This window comes from Saccopteryx bilineata, chromosome 8 (genome assembly GCF_036850765.1).
Source record: "Saccopteryx bilineata isolate mSacBil1 chromosome 8, mSacBil1_pri_phased_curated, whole genome shotgun sequence".
In the NCBI taxonomy this organism is placed as follows: domain Eukaryota; kingdom Metazoa; phylum Chordata; class Mammalia; order Chiroptera; family Emballonuridae; genus Saccopteryx; species Saccopteryx bilineata.
Window position 1 is genome coordinate 94,856,655 of NC_089497.1, and position 17,634 is coordinate 94,874,288.

Below are 17,634 nucleotides of genomic sequence, written 5' to 3' on the forward strand. Positions count from 1 at the left end.
ATTAGTTTCTTTTTACCTTGGCTACCACCCTACATTCCAAATCACTATCATTTTAAACTTTCTGAAACATCTAAATTACTGGTTTTCTTGTATTTAAACATAATCTTTCTCAATGTTTTTTTTCAATGTTGTCAGAACAGTTGCTAAATCATGTAAAACAGGTCATGTCATCTTGCACAACTCTGAATATACTACAAACCACTGAATTATATCATGCAATAGAATGAATTTTATAGTATGAAAATTATATCTCAATAAAGCTGCTGTTTAAATTTTTTTCAAAGACCTATTTCCCTTAGAATGAGTATAAAACATTTATTAGTCTATAAGGTAGTACATCAACTAATTCCTGATTTATTCCACCATTATCCTGAGCTCTAGTCCTACTAAGTTCCATACTTTTCTTTAAACTCACTAAGCCTTTTCTGTATATTGGCTTAGCACTGGTTTCCACTGTTCAAATACTTCTCCAGCATTTGTCATGACTAGCCTATTCTTCATTCTATCGATATATTCAAAGAACTAGCTTTTGATTTGGTTATATTTTTCTATTTTTTTCTTTACAGGTTCATTAATTTTTTCTCTAATGTTTATTTCTATTCTACTGCTTACTTTGTGTTTCACTTGTTCTTTTCCTCACTTCTTAGAGTTAAAGCATGAATTACATAGTAAGTCTTTTTTCTAATATATATATTCAGTGTTCTAAATTTCCTCTAAGTAGTGCTTTTGTTGGATCACACAAATTTTAAGTTATAATTTCAAGTTTTAATTTTTATTGAGACTTTTTTTACTCTTATGTTATGTTGAAGTGTGCTGTTTAATCTTTAGGTATTTGTGGGTTTTTTCAGCTTTCTGTCATTCACTTAAAATTTAAATATTCCATTGAGGTCAATACAGATAATTTGTATGATTGCTATTCTTTTAAGTTTTGGGGTTTTTTTTTTGTATTTTTCCGGAGCCAGAAACGGGGAGGCAGTCAGTCAGACTTCCACATGCGCCCAACCGGGATCCACCCGGCATGCCCACCAGGGGACGACACTCTGCCCATCTGGGGTGTTGCTCTGTTGTGACCAGAGCCCATCTAGCATCTGAGGCAGAGGCCACAGAGCCATCCTCAGTGCCCGGGCCAATTTTGCTCCAATGGAGCCTTGGCTGCTGAAGAGGAAGAGAGAGACAGAGAGGAAGGAGAGCGGGAAGGGTGGAGAAGCAGATGGGTGCTTCTCCTGTGTGCCCTGTCCAGGAATCGAATCCAGGACTCCTGCACACCAGGCTGACGCTCTACCACTGAGCCAACCGGGCAGGACCTGTTCTTAGTAAGTTTTAAAGGAATATATATACCACAATAGTTGGATGATGTAGTCTGTAGATATTATCTATTCAATTTACTGTATCAGAATAATATAGACTTGATGGCTTATAAACAATAGAATTTTATTTCTTTCAATTCTGGAGGCTGAAAGTCTAATGTCAGGATGCTGGAATGCTTTTATTATGGTTAGTACTCTCTTTCTGGTTATAAATGGTGTTCTTTCATTGTGTTCTCACATGGCAAAAGGAGACCAAGCAAACTATTTGGGGTCTCTTTACAAGGGCACTAATTCTATTCAGTAGGGTTTCACTCTTACGACCTAATGATTTCTCAAAGGCCCACCATTTAATATTATTATATGAAGGGTTAGTATTTCAACATACATATTTTTGGGGAAATTTTATCCATCACTGATGCCAATTAGAACCAATAGTTTGATGGATATTGATGTGTTGTTTAGTTCAACTATGTCTGTATTGCAAAAATCTGAGGAAACTTTTCTCCGAATTCACTGTGAAAACCTGAAAAACTTCCTGGATACAAAACTCACAATGTGGAGCCCTCCTAAAGGCCCACCACCTCCTTCTGAAATATTTAAATCCTAAATTTGTTAATATTGGGCGTCCATCAATTTGTCAAATACAGTTTAGTTTTCCCTGCCCCATTATTTGTCTCACATTTTTCTGATCCTAATCTTTTTGCTCCTCTAAATTTTCACTTTCTGTATCTGCCTGTTTGTCTCTTCACTTTTGGAGACAGTAGTTTGCCTTAAGACACTAGTTTTATGATGAATTTAAGAAGAGTTTTAGACCTTGGGTTCATATAGCTTTTTTGTTGTATGTAGAGGAGAAATGAAATCCAAGTTTCTTACATACCATACTGAAAACAAGTTATCAATCTTTAGTTGCTGAAATGTTACATCCTCAGTGAAATCTTGGTCATTGGGCATAATATTATCACAATCTTTGATAATCAATATAGTGCAATCATTTATTTCTTGTCTGTCTGTTCTTTTATATGTTAGTTTCCTAAAGGTAGAGAGCTCAGGGAATTCAACCAGTGAAATCCCACAGATAAAATGATTAATAATATTTGCTGAGAAAAACCTAGAAAGAAAGAGGACACAATATGCCAGGGTGCACTCTGTCTCTCTCTCTCTCTCTCTCTCTCTCACACACACACACACACACACACACACACACTCACACAGATTTATTTTCATGCAACTTATAACACAAAAATGTAGATACCATGAACTAAATTTATAACAAAGGCAGATTAAATATAATGTAACCTCATTTTTAAACATTATGCAACCATTAAAATGCTTTTAGAAGATTTTCAAGAACTGACAGAATTTTAGAATATACTGCTGAGTGGAAAAAAAATAAGTTGAATATAGTAGAAATCCATTTTGCTCTAACCAACAACTATATGTCAATATGTATGTATGTGTGTGTGCACAATATGTGTGTGCACAATATGTGTGTGCATATTGGAAGGATAAACAGAATGCTGTTAAAAGCAGTTACTCCAAGTATAATATATTTATATTTTGTACACTTCTATATTGCTTGATTTTACAGAAGTAATTCACTATGCTTATAAGTAAAAGCACATTAAAGAAAATAAGGGTGAATGTGAATGTTTGTTTGTTTATAGTATATTTAAAGCCTGAACCAGGAACTTATGTTGTTTTAAATAATCGACTCTTCTCTGAGAAGAGACACTGTGTCAGTATGATTGAACTCTGTATTTCCAGCTCCTGACACAAGGCATGTCACAATATACACTTAATAAACACTTATAGAATATATGAAAACCTTCATGAACACCATTCAGAGAAGTTGCTGAAAACCTCAAGAGAAATTACCACTGGAGAACACAACTGGCAGTATTTCCTATAGAGTCATTGCTTAGCAGCCTCCAGTTACCTCTCATGGATACTTAACATTGACTTTCCATGTTGTTGAGGGAAGTGCAAAAATTACAATTTCCACTAACCTTCATTGAAGGAAAACATCACTAAATTTGATGCTCAAAAAAGTGAGATGACAACATCAATGATTTACAGAGAAATCCTAAAATATAAGAAGAATCTTTCAGCTTATATCAGTAGATAATATGACCATTTGAAAAAGATACTTACAATGCAACTATAATAAGTTATTTTTTCAGAAACTTTTCCTTTCTTCCTTCCTTCCTTCCTTCCTTCCTTCCTTCCTTCCTTCCTTCCTTCCTTCCTTCCTTCCTTCCTTCCTTCCTTCCTTTCTTTCATTTCTTTCTTCCTTCTTTTCTTTCTTCCTTTCTTTCTTTCTTTCTTTCTTTCTTCTTTCTTCCTTCCTTCTTCCCTTCCTTCCTTCCTTCCTTCCTTCCTTCCTTCCTTCCTTCCTTCCTTCCTTCTTTCATTTCTTTCTTCCTTCTTTTCTTTCTTCCTTTCTTTCTTCTTTCCTTCTTTCTTCCCTTCCTCCCTCCCTTTCTTCTTTCTTTTTTTCTTTTTCTGTCTCTTTCTCTCTCATTCTCTTGTCACAATTTTTGAAAAATTTTAAATCTGTTATTTGCATGATGGACTTTCTACTAATTGTTCTGCTTTATTAAGGTAAAATTCATGATAAAAATAATTAGTTATGTAAGTTAAAAAATAGTACTTGCCAGATTACAAGAAGTCTTATATACTACAGAAAATATACAATTTAATAAAAACCATAAAATTTGTTTTCTAGGATTGCAGTCAAGTAAAGTTTTGAATTTAAGGGCCAGATGGTTGTCTAAAATAGAACATATTTTAGATTCTTTGGTAACAGCAAAGTTCACTTAATTCAACTGGATGAGAGGTTGACTTTAATCATGTCAACCAACAGTTGTTACATCAAAGCCGAATGAAATTTAGAGATTCAGTGAAATAAAAAGGTAATTTCCACATTTCAACCTTCTTCTGTGATGCAGCATGCAACCTATTTCATATTTCTCTGTTTAAAGATTTGCTTATGTCACAGAAACATAAGCAAATCTAAATACAAATAATAGAACAAATATAACCTGAAAGAGATAATATAATTAACAGATCAAATTTATTAAAACCCATGACAGTAGTCAGAACACTTACACGTTAACAAAATCAATTAACAAATACAAATTAGGAATATAATAATTTGTTAACAAAGAAAACAAATTTCCAAATTTTAGCAATATATAATCATACTATTATATTTTCTTTCTAGTAATACATTTGTGGTTATTGTATTGTATTCCTTCTCCTTTAATATTATATTTTTACTTCCTTGAACATAATTTTGTTGATTATGAGAAGCAAGTGACATTTTATTATTTCTTTAAAAAATATAAAAGTAATGCTAATAATATGCAGTTTTTAAAATTTTTAATGTTATTAGATTTTCTTTAGGTTTACTATAAATAGAGTTGGGAGTATCATGGTCTAAAAGAATCTAAAGCCAGAGAGATTATATATTCATATCTTAGTTATTCTTAAGCTTTATATGCTTGTTGATAGAACTTCCTACTTCTAAGCATTTATTTTAATTATTTTAAAAATCAAACTATAAATAAGTTAAAATTAAACAGAATTATGGGAATGTCATATATTTAGCTTTACTAGAGAAATACAAATAGCAGTCTCTAGTGATAATCAGCTATAAATAGTATATATAAATATATATATTTAAAGGGGATTTTTTTAGTAATTTATTTTTTTTGTATTTTTCTGAAGCTAGAAATGGGGAGAGACAGTCAGACAGACTCCGGCATACGCCCGACCGGGATCCACCTGGCACGCCCACCAGGGGGCGACGCTCTGCCCACCAGGGGGCGATGCTCTGCCCCTTCGGGGCGTCGCTCTGTTGCGACCAGAGCCACTCCAGCGCCTGGGGCAGAGGCCAAGGAGCCATCCCAGCGCCCGGGCTATCCTTGCTCCAATGGAGCCTCGCTGCCGGAGGGGAAGAGAGAGACAGAGAGGAAGGAGAGGGGGAGGGGTGGAGAAGCAGATGGGCGCTTCTCCTGTGTGCCCTGGCCAGGAATCGAACTCGGGACTTCTGCACGCCAGGCTGACGCTCCACCACTGAGCCAACCGGCCAGGGCCATTTTTTTAGTAATTTTTATTCTATATTCCATAAAATAGTAAAATGCATTTTGGATGTTTTTTTCTCCTTCACTTAGTAAGAGTCAATATAGCAAATAATTTCACAGGCTTCTTTTTTCATTTAATTTTAAGAAAATAATAACAGGCTAATAGCTTTCTCTCACTATCGATTTATCCATTTATCATTTGCTAAGGAAATCTGAGCTTTGCTGTGCCTAGAACTAGTAGTTCCTCTTGTAGCAGTACTTAATATGAAATTCAGTCCTTTTCAGTGTGATATAATGGGAAATTACACATACAATATCTTTTTTTTAATTTCATTAAATTTACTGGGTGACATGGTTTAATAAAATTATAAAGGTTTCAGGTGCACAGTTCTACAGTAAAACACCTGTACAGTGCACTGTGTGTCCACCACCCTGAGTCAAATCTCCTCCATTACCATCTGTCTTCATGCTGCTGTCTGTGTCTATAATGTGGGGTTTTTTTGTTTGTTTATTTTTTGCTATTTCTTAAATATATCATTCAGGGAAAACTGTTTTCCTGTTTCCTCTTTTATCCATTTTAGGTGCTCATATAAAGAAAATATGTTAACTAGCAAGCATTGGCCCTCTAATAAGAATAATGAAGAGAAAAAGCAAACAAAGCCTTCACCTGTGTGACCTCCTGCAGCTCAGGTGCCCGGTCCATGTCCAACTATCAGCTTACACATTTGTGTCTTTGAGAAAATAAATATTTTTTTTCTGTTTAAGACACTGTTATTTGTTACCTAGAAAAGCAACAAAAAAAAATCTTAGCTAATAAAGTATAAGCACTTTTAAAATCTGCAAATATAAGATCTGTAGCTGTTTCAACACTGTAATTAGTGTACCTTCATTACTAATGGATACAGTTTGTTAAAAATAAATTTAATTTATTAAAATGTATAATAAGATACTTTTTATTTTACATAAATGTTAATATTCAGATGTTTTAAAGCGTGTTTTTCCCCTTTGATATGTAAACAACCTATCATTTTCTTCTTGGTAACATTTATAGTAGAAATATAAAGCTTTTTCTAAAACAGACTTCTTCAGCCCCTGTTCCCCAACCTAAATCAAGGTCATTCTCTCCCACCACCTTTCACATGTGACTGTACTGAACATCATGTACAACACCTAAGAATGAATAGAAAGAAATGTTAGACACACTAGCAATCTGATACTTTGATCAAAGGCTCAGCACTTTGTCTCTGAGGTCTTTACTCTCCATTTACCATTTCATTTTTGTTTTTGCCTTCAAATTTGAGAAGTTTTTCACTTTTTATTTATTTATTAATTTTATTATTAATTTTAATGGGGTAACATTGATCAATCAGGGTACATAGATTAAGAGAAAACATTTCCAGGTTATTTTGACATTTGATTATGTTGCATACCCATCACCCAAAGTCAAGTTATATTTTGTCACCTTCTATCTGGTTTACAGATAAACCTTCCCCCACCCTCTCTTTCTCCTTCCAACACCCCCATAACCACCACACTCTTGTCCATGTCCCTGAATTACATTTTTATGTCCCACCTATGTATGGAATCATATAGTTCTTAGTTTTTTCTGTTTACCTATTTCACTCAGTATAATGTTATCAAGATCCCACCATTTTGTTATAAATGATCTGATGTCATCATTTCTTATGGCTGAGTAGTATTCCATAGTATATATGTATCACTTCTTTATCCAGTCATCTATTGAAGGGCTTGTTGTTGTTTCCATGTCTTGACCACTGTAAACAGTGCTGCAATGAACATGAGGCTGCATGTGTCTTTATGTACCAGTGTTTTTGAGTTTTGGGGGTATATACCCAGTAGAGGAATTGCTGGGTCATATGGTAGTTCTATTTTTAATTTTTTGAGGAACCACCATACTTTCTTCCATGATGGTTGAACTATTTTACATTCCCACCAACAGTGAATGAGGGTTCCTTTTTCTCCACAGCCTCTCCAACATTTGTTATTACATGTCATGTTGATAATAGCTAATCTAATAGATATGAGGTGGATCTCATTTTAGTTTTTATTTGCATTTCTCTAATAGCTAATGAAGATAAGCATCTTTTCATATATCTGTTGGCATTTTTGTATTTCTTCCTGGGAGAAGTGTCTGTTCATGACCTCTTCCCATTTTTTTATTGAATTGTTTGTTTGTTGTTGAGTTTTATGAGTTCTTTTTATATTTTGAATATTAGGCTCTTCTCTGTGCTGTTGTTTGAAAATATCTTCTTTCATTTAGTTGGCTGTCTGTTTTGTCAGTTTCTCTTGCTGTGCAAAAGCTTCTTAGTCTGATGTGGTCCCATTCATTATCTTCCCCTTCACTTCTCTTGCCTTTGGAGTTAAATTCATAAAGTGCTCTTTATAACCAAGGCCCATAAGTTTAGTACCTATGTTTTCTTCTATGTAATTTATTGTTTCAGGTCTTATATTTAGGTTTTTGATACATTTTGAATTAATTTTTGTACAAGAGGACAAATTGTAGTTGAGTTTCATGCTTTTGCATGTGGCTTTCCAGTTTTACCACTGCCATTTGTTGAAGAGGCTTTCTTTTCTCCATTGTGTGTTGTTGGCCCCTTTATCAAAAATTATTTGACCATATATATGTGATTTTATTTCTGGGCTTTCTATTTTGTTCCATTGGTCTGAGTGTCTATTTTGCTGCCAATACCATGCTGTTTTGATTATCTTTTCTCTATAATATAATTTGAAGTCAGGTACTGCAAGTCTCCCAGCTTTGTTCTTTTTCCTTAGGATTGCTTTGGCTATTCAGATTTTTTCATAGATCCATATAAACCTGATGATTCTTTGTTCCATTTAAAAAAAAATTACATTGGAATTTTGAGGGGCATTGCATTAAATTTGTATATTGCTTTGTGTAATATAGTAATTTTGACTATATTTAATCTTCCTATCCAAGTACAAGAAATATTTTCCCATTTCACTGTATCTTTTTTGATTTTCCTTGTAATTTTCATTATATAGGTCCTTTACATTCTTTGCTGTTTATTCCTAGGCATTTTTTTTTGTTGCAACTGTGAAGGGAATTTTTTTTTTAGTTTGTTTTCTGGTGTTTTATTGTTGGCATATAGAAAGGCAATGGACTTTTTTATATTAATTTTGTATTCTGCAACCTTATTGTATTGGTTTATTGTTTCTAGTAAGTTTTTTGTGGAGTTTGGGGTTTTCGAAGTATAGGATTACATCATCTGCTACAAGTAAAACCTTTACTTCTTTTTTCCCAATATGAATGCCTTTTATTTCTTTTTCTTGTCTGATTGCTCCAGCTAGAACTTCCAGCACTATGTTGAATAATATTGGAGAGAATGGATAACCTTGTCTTGTTCCTGATTTTAGAGAAAAAGTCCTCAAGTTTTTGCCATTTAATATCACGTTAGCTTAATGTTTATAATAATGGCCTTTACTATGTTAAAATATTTTTCTTCTATATCAATTTTGTTGAATGTTTTAAACATAAAGTGATGTATTTCATCAAATAACTTTTCTGCATTTATTGATAGGATCATATTGTTTTTGTTTTTTGTTATGTTGATATGGTATATTACGTTAACCATTTTACATATGTTGAATTATCCTTGTGATTCTGGGATAAATCCCATTTGATCATGATGAATTATTTATTTTATTTATTTATTTATTTATTTATTTGCATTTTTCTGAAGCTGGAAAAAAGGAGAGACAGTCAGATAGACTCCCGCATGCGCCCGACCGGGATCCACCCGGCACGCCCACCAGGGGGGGTGCTCTGCCCACCAGGGGGCGATGCTCTGCCCATCCTGGGCATCACCATGTTGTGACCAGAGCCACTCTAGCGCCTGAGGCAGAGGCCACAGAGCCATCCCCAGCACCTGGGCCATCTTTGCTCCAATGGAGCCTTGGCTGCGGGAGGGGAAGAGAGAGACAGAGAGGAAGGCATGGCGGAGGGGTGGAGAAGCAAATGGGTGCTTCTCCTGTGTGCCCTGGCCGGGAATCAAACCCGGGTCCTCCGCATGCTAGGCCGACGCTCTACCGCTGAGCTAACCGGCCAGGGCCATGATGAATTATTTTTTAAATGTGTTAGCCCTGGTCGGATGGCTCAGTGGTGGAGCGTTGGCCTGCAGTGCAGGAGTCCTGGGATTGCTTCCTGGCCAGGGCACACAGGAGAAGCACCCATCTGCTTCTCCACCATTCCCCCTCTCCTTCCTCTTTGTCTCTCTCTTTCCCTCCCACAGCCAGGGCTCCATTGGAGCAAGGTAGACCCAGGCGATGTGGATGGCTCTGTAGCTTCTGCCTCAGGAACTGGAATGGCACTAGTTGCGGAGCATCACCCCCTGGTGGGCATGCCGAGTGGATCCCAGCTGGGCACATGTGGGAGTCTGTCTGACTGCCTCCCCGTTTCCAACTTCAGAAAAATCCCCCCCCAAAAAAAGTGTTGTATTCAATTTGCTAGTATTTTGTTTGTTATTTTACCATCTGTATTCATTAGAGATATTGATCTGTAGCTCTGTGTGTGTGTGTGTGTGTGTGTGTGTGTGTGTGTTTGTGTTGTCCTTGCTAGGTTTCAGTATGAGGGTTATGTTGGCCTCATAAAATGTGTTTGGAAGTATTGCTTCTTCTTCAATTTTTTGGAAGGCTTTGAGTAGAATAGGAACCAAGTTTTCTTTGAATGTTTGACAGAAATCACTAGTATAACCATCTGGGCCTGGACTTTTATTTTTGGGGAGGTTTTTAATAGTTTTTTTCTATTTCTTTCCTATTAATTGGTCTGTTTAGGTTTTCTGCTTCTTCTTGACTCAGTCTAGGAAGGTTGTATTGTTCTAGGAATTTATCCATTTCTTCTAGGTTGTTAAATTTAGTGGCATAAAGTTTTTCATAGTATTCTACAATAATTCTTTGTATATCTACGGTGTCCGTGGTGATTTCTCCTCTTTCATTTTGGATTTTGTTTATATGAGTTCTTTCTCTTTTTTCCTTGGTGAGTCTTGCCAAGGGTTTGTCAATTTTGTTGATCTTTTCAAAGAACCAGCTCCTTGTTCTATAATTTTTTTCTATAGTTTTTCTGTTCTCTAATTCATTTATTTCTGCTCTGATTTTTATTATCTCCTTTCTTCAGCTGGTTTTGAGTTGTCTTTGTTCTTCTTTTTCCAGTTGTTTAAGGTGTGAAGTTAAGTGATTCACTTGGGCTCTTTCTTGTTTTTTCATAAAGGCCTGAAGTGATATATACTTCCTTTGTATTACTGCTTTGGTTGCTTCCAGAAGATTCTGATATATCGTATTATTATTTTCATTTGCCTGTATGTAACTTTTGATCTCTGCTTTTATTTCTTCTTTATCCCACTCATTTTTAAAAAGTATATTGTTTAGTTTCCACATTTTTGTGGGATTTTTTTCCTCTTTTTTGCAGTTGAATTCTAGTTTCAAGGCTTTATGATCAGAGAATATGCTTGGTATAATTTTAATCTCTCTGAATTTGTTGATATTATTTTTGTGACCCAACATATGGTCAATTATTGAAAATGTTCCATGTACAATACAGAAAAATGTAATTCAGGCACATTGGGATGAAATGTCCTGTAGACATCTATCATATCCAATTGTCCTAGTGTTTCATTTAAGGCCAATATTTCTTTATTGATTTTCTCTTTGGTTGAACAATCTAAAGTCAGCAGCAGTGTATTGAGTTCTCCAAGGGTCATTGTATTTCTGTCAGTTTTTGTTTTTAGGTCAATCAGTAGCTGTCATATATTTGGTTCTTCTTGGTTTGGTTCTTGATTCAGTGTCCCCTTTATCATAATGAAATGAAGATCTTTCTCTCTGATTATCTTTGCTGTTTTGTAGTCAGCATTGTTAGATATGAGTAAGGCTACACTTGCTTTTATTTGGATGTTATTTGCTTGGAGAATTGTTTTCCAACCTTTCACTTTGAATTTGATTTTATACTTTTAGCTTAAATGTGTTTCTTGTAGGCAGCATACAGTTGTATTTTCTTTTTTAGTCTATTCAGTCACTCTGTTTCTTTTTATTGGTGAATCCAATTTACTTACATTTAGTGTAATTATTAACACTTGAGCATTTCCTAATGCCATTTTATATATTGCTTTCTGATAGTTTTGTATCTTGTTTGGTTCCTCTCTATTGTTTTTCTATCATTTGATTTTGTTTGGTTTTAATCCATACTTCTTTCCTCTGTTATTTCTTTTGTCAAACCATGGGCTTCTGTGGAGGTTTTATTCAGGGGTGGTTACCATTAAGTAATGAAAAAAAATACATATCATGTTTATTGTAGTACATTATCTCATGACTGCTTCCGCATGCCATTCTCCTTTGCTACTGTTAATCTTTGTCCTCTCTCTTTTTCTTTTTTTTGGCAGAGATTAAACTTGCTTTTATTGTGATCTTTTTTTTTAATAATTTTATTTTTTAATGGGGTGATCTCAATAAATCAGGATACATATATTCAAAGATAACAAGTCCAAGTTATCTTGTCTTTCAATTATGTTGAATACCCATCACCCAAAGTCAGATTGTCCTCTGTAATCTTCTATCTAGTTTTCTTTGTGCCCCTCCCCCTCCCCCTTTCCCTCTCCCTTTCCCCCTTGCCCCCGTAACCACCACACTCATCAATGTCTCTCAGTTTCACTTTTATGTCCTACATACGTATGGAATAATGCACTTACTGTTTTTTTCTGATTTACTTATTTCACTTCGTATAATGTTATCAAGATCCCACCATTTTGCTGTAAATGATCCGATGTCATCATTTCTTATGGCTGAGTAATATTCCATAGTGTATATGTGCCACATCTTCTTTATCCAGTCATCTATTGATGGGCTCTTTGGTTGTTACCATGTCCTGGCCACTGTGAACAATGCTGCAATGAACATGGGGCTGCATGTGTCTTTACGTATCAATGTTTCTGAGATTTGGGGGTATATATCCAGTAGAGGGATTGCTGGATCATAAGGTAGTTCTATTTTCAGTTTTTTGAGGAACCATCATACTTTCTTCCATAATGGTTGTATTACTTTACATTCCCACCACCAACAGTGGATGAAGGTTCCTTTTTCTCCACAGACTCTCCAACATTTGCTATAACCTGTCTTGTTAATAATAGCTAATCTAACAGGTATAAGGTGGTATCTCATTGCAGTTTTGATTTGCATTTCTCTAATAACTAAAGAAGATGAGCATCTTTTCATATATCTGTTGGCCATTTGTACTTCTTCCTGGGAGAAGTGTCTGTTCATGTCCTCTTCCCATTTTTTTTATTGGATTGTTTGTTTGTTGTTGAGTTTTATGAGTTCTTTGTATATTTTGGATATTAGGCCCTTATCTGAGCTGTTGTTTGAAAATATCATTTCCCATTTAGTTGGCTGTCTGTTTATTTTGTTATCAGTTTCTCTTGCTGAGCAAAAACTTCTTAGTCTAATGTAGTTCCATTCATTAATTTTTGCCTTCACTTCTCTTGCCATTGGAGTCAAATTTATAAAATGCTCTTTAAAACCCAGGTCCATGAGTTTAGTACCTATGTCTTCTTCTATGTACTTTATTGTTTCAGATCTTATGTTTAGATCTTTGATCCATTTTGAGTTAATTTTAGTACAGGGGGACAAACTGTAGTCCAGTTTCATTCTTTTGCATGCGGCTTTCCAGTTTTGCCAGCACCATTTATTGAAGACGCTTTCTGGTTTATTGTTTCTAGTAGTCTTTTTGTGGATTCTTTGGGGTTTTCGATGAATAGGATCATATTATCAGCAAAAAGTGATAGCTTTACTTCTTCTTTGCCGATATGGATGCTTTTTATTTCTTTGTCTTGTCTGATTGCTCTGGCTAGAACCTCTAGTACCACATTAAAGAAGAGTGGAGAGAGTGGACAACCCTGTCTTGTTCCTGATTTAAGGGGAAAAGCCTTCAATTTAGTGCCATTTAATATGATGTTAGCTGATGGTTTATCATATATGGCCTTTATCATGTTGAGATATTTTCCTTCTATACCCATTTTGTTGAGAGTCTTAAACATAAAATTGTGTTGAATTTTATCAAAAGCCTTTTCTCCATCTATTGATAAGATCATGTGGTTTTTGTTCTTTGTTTTGTTGATATGGTGTATTACGTTAACCATTTTCCGTATGTTGAACCATCCTTAAGATTCTTGGATGAATCCCACTTGATCATGATGTATTTTTTTTTAATATGTTGTTGTATTCAATTTGCTAGTATTTTGTTTAGTATTTTAGCATCTGTATTTATTAGAGATATTGGTCTGTAGTTTTCTTTTTTTGTGCCATCCTTGCCTGGTTTTGGTATGAGGGTTATGTTGGCCTCATAAAATGTGTTTGGAAGTATTGTTTCTTCTTCAACTTTTTGGAAGACTTTGAGTAGAATAGGAACCAAGTCTTCTTTGAATGTTTGATAAAATTCACTGGTATAGCCGTAAGGGCCTAGACTATTATTTTGGGGATATTTTTAATCGTTTTTTCTATTTCTTTTCTACTAATAGATCTGTTTAGGCTTTCTGCTTCTTCTTGACTCAGTCTAGGAAGGTTGTATTGTTCTAGGAATTTATCCATTTCTTCTAGGTTGTTGAATTTAGTGGCATAAAGTTTTTCATAGTATTCTACAATAATTCTTTGAATATCTACGGTGTCCGTGGTGATTTCTTCTCTTTCATTTTGGATTTTGTTTATATGAGTTCTTTCTCTTTTTTCCTTGGTGAGTCTTGCCAAGGGTTTGTCAATTTTGTTGATCTTTTCAAAGAACCAGCTCCTTGTTCTATAATTTTTTTCTATACTTTTTCTGTTCTCTATTTCATTTATTTCTGCTCTGATTTTTATTATCTCCTTTCTTCGGCTGGTTTTGGGTTGTCTTTGTTCTTCTTTTTCTAGTTCTTTAAGGTGTGAAGTTAAGTGATTCACTTGGGCTCTCTCTTGTTTGTTCATATATGCCTGAAGTGATATGAACTTCCCTCTTATCACTGCTTTTGCTGCATCCCAAGATCTGATATGTTGTATTGTCATTTTCATTAGTCTGTATATATCTTTTGATCTCTGCACTTATTTCTTCTTTGACCCATTCATTTTTTAAAAGTCTTTTGTTTAGTTTCCACATTTTTGTGGGATTTTTTTCCTCTTTTTTGCAGTTGAATTCTAGTTTCAAGGCTTTATGATCAGAAAATATTCTTGGTACAACTTCAATTTTTCTGAATTTGCTGATGTTGTTTTTGTGGCCCTACATATGGTCAATTCTTGAGAATGATCCATGTACACTGGAGAAAAATGTATACTCAGTCACTTTGGGATGAAATGTCCTGTAGATGTCTATCATATCCAGATGCTCTAGTGTCTTGTTTAAGGCCACTATATCTTTGTTGATTCTCTGTTTGGATGATTGATTTAGAGCTGTCAGTGGCATATTGAGGTCTTCAAGTATGATTTTATTTTTGTCAGTTTTTGTTTTAAGGTCAATAAGTAGCTGTCTTATATATTTTGGTGCTCCTTGGTTTGGTGCATATATATTAAGAATTGTTATGTCTTCTTGATTCAGTGTCCCCTTGGCCATTATGAAATGGCCATTTTTGTCTCTGAGTACTTTTGTTGTCTTGTAGTCAGCATTATCAGATATGAGTATTGCCACGCATGCTTTTTTTTTGTACATTATTTGCTTGGAGTATTGTTTTCCAGCCTTTCACTTTGAATTTGTTTTTATCCTTGTTACTTAGATGAGTTTCCTGTAGGTAGCAAACAGTTGGATTTTTTTAAATCTATTCTGCTACTCTGTGTCTTTTTATTGTGAGTTTAATCCATTTACATTTAGTGTAATTATTGACACTTGTGAGTTCCCTATTGCCATTTTATAGATGTCTTTCTGTTAGTTTTGTGTCTTGTTTGATCCTTCTCTTTCATTTTTCTATCTTTTGTTTTTATTTGGTTGTATTCCATACATCTTTCCTCTGTTGCTATCTTTTTTATCTCATGTGCTTCTGGTGGTGGTTTTTTCAATGGTGATTACCTTTAAGTAATGAAAAGGGTTCCTACCCTGTTCATTGTAGTGCACTATTTTGTGAGTACTTTTGCACTCCATCGTCCTTTGCTACTGTTAATCTCCATCCTCTCCCCCCCTTTCTTTTTGTTGTTGTCACAGTTTAAACTTGGTTTTATTGTGTTCTTCTTGGAGCTTTTACTTGTGGCTTTGTTTTTTTTTTTTTTTTTGTTCTTTGTATCTGAATGGAGAACCCCCTTAAGTAATTCCTGGAGTGGGGGTTTTCTGATGATAAATTCCCTCATCTTTTCTGTATCTATGAATGTTTTTATTTCTCCTTCATATTTGAAGGATAGCTTTGATGGGTATAGTATTCATGGATGAAAGTTCCTCTCTTTTAGGACTTTAAATATTGGGGTCCACTCTCTTCTAGCTTGTAGAGTTTCTGCTAAGAAATCTGATGATAATCTAATGGGCCTTCTTTTATATGTTGTATTCTTCTTTTCCCTGGCTGCCTTGAGAATTTTTTCTTTGCTGTTGGTTTGTGCCAATTTCATTATGATGTGCTTTGGAGTAGGTTTGGTGGGGTTAAGAAAACTCGGAGTTCTGTTTGCTTCATGAATTTGAAGCTTAAGTTCTTTCCAAAGGCTTGGGTAGTCCTCATCTATTATTTGTTTGAGTATGTTCTCCATTCCATTTTCTCTCTCTTCTCCCTCTGATATACCTATTATTCTTATGTTATTGTTTCTGATGCAGTCAGATAATTCTTGTAGGGCTATCTCATTTTTTTAAAATTTTTGAGTCTCTTTCTTCTTCTCTCTGTTGTGCCTCAAGTTGCTTGTCTTCTATTTTACTAATCCTCTCTTCTATCTGGCCTGTTCTATTAGCTAAGCTTGTTACCTCATTTTTCAGCTTGTGAATTGAGTTTTTCATCTCTGTTTGATTTGTTTTTATAGTTTAAATTTCCTTGGACATATATTCTTTGTGTTTGTTGAGTTGTTTTCTGAGCTCCCTAAATTGCCTTTCTGTGTTTTCTTGTATATCTCAGAGGATTTTTAGGATTTCTATCTTGAATTCTCTGTCATTTAGCTTCAAGGTTTCCAATATATTAAATTTTTTCTCCATAGATTTTTCCTGATCTAGCTGTGTTACATCTCTTTCTTTTGTATCCATGATATTCGATTTTCTCTTCCTTAATGACATCTGCAGGTGGTTTTATTGATAGTATTAATGAGTTTTAATAAAGAATAAAAAGTTAAAAAATAAAAAATTGAAAAAGTTGTGTTTTCTTAAAAATTAATAATGAAATAAAGAAAAATAAAATTAAATTAAAATTAAAAACAAAAAGGTAATTATTCCCCTCTTTCTTTTTTCCTCAACTCTCCTCTCCCCTCTTTTTTGAAAAAATCTTGTGGTGAACTGTGAATTATATTGTATTAAATAGAACAAACAATGCCTGTAATGGAGGGCCTGAATTGAGGAAAAGTAATAAAGGAGCAAAAAATAATAATAATAAAAATAAAATAAAAATAATTAAAAAAGGGGGGAATATGGACCCACAAAAAGCAAATAAGAAAAAAATTTGGATCAAGAATAAAATGATTTGCGTAGGTGTTGGTTGACTAAGAGTTATGATGAGAGGAATAAGAGGGAAACAGGAAAATAGGGGGACTAATTAAAAAATTACTATTGTATTTAGTGGAACAAGAGCTTGATAAAATGGAGAGCCAGGGATGGGAGCACTGCTAGTGAGTTACAAAGGTGAAGTAAAAAAACCCCAAAATGCCACAAACATAAGTTTGAGTCCCAGATAAGATAATTTGTTCATTATTGAGGTTTGAATGAGAGGAGACGTAATGGAGAAAGGCGGAAACTTATATAGACGGAGAAAAGAAAGAGAGAGAGAGAGAGAAAAAGAGGGAACCACTAAAAGAGGAAAAAAAAGAGAGAAGAGAGAGAGAGACAGAGAGAGAGAGTTAAGAGTTTTGGAGTGCAACCCTCATAGAGAGAAAGTAAGAGGAAAGAAAAGATAATGGGAGATGTAACACTTATGGGTAGTGTAATTCAAGGAGAGGAGAGAGTAAGACTGGTAGAGAGTTAAACGACCAAATTGGAGGAGGAAAAAAAATCAATGATGAAGATAAGAGAAACAAATGAACAAATATAATAAAATGGGATAGGTTATAAAGTCTGCAGATTATTCTTGATTTTGAGAGGTTATCTT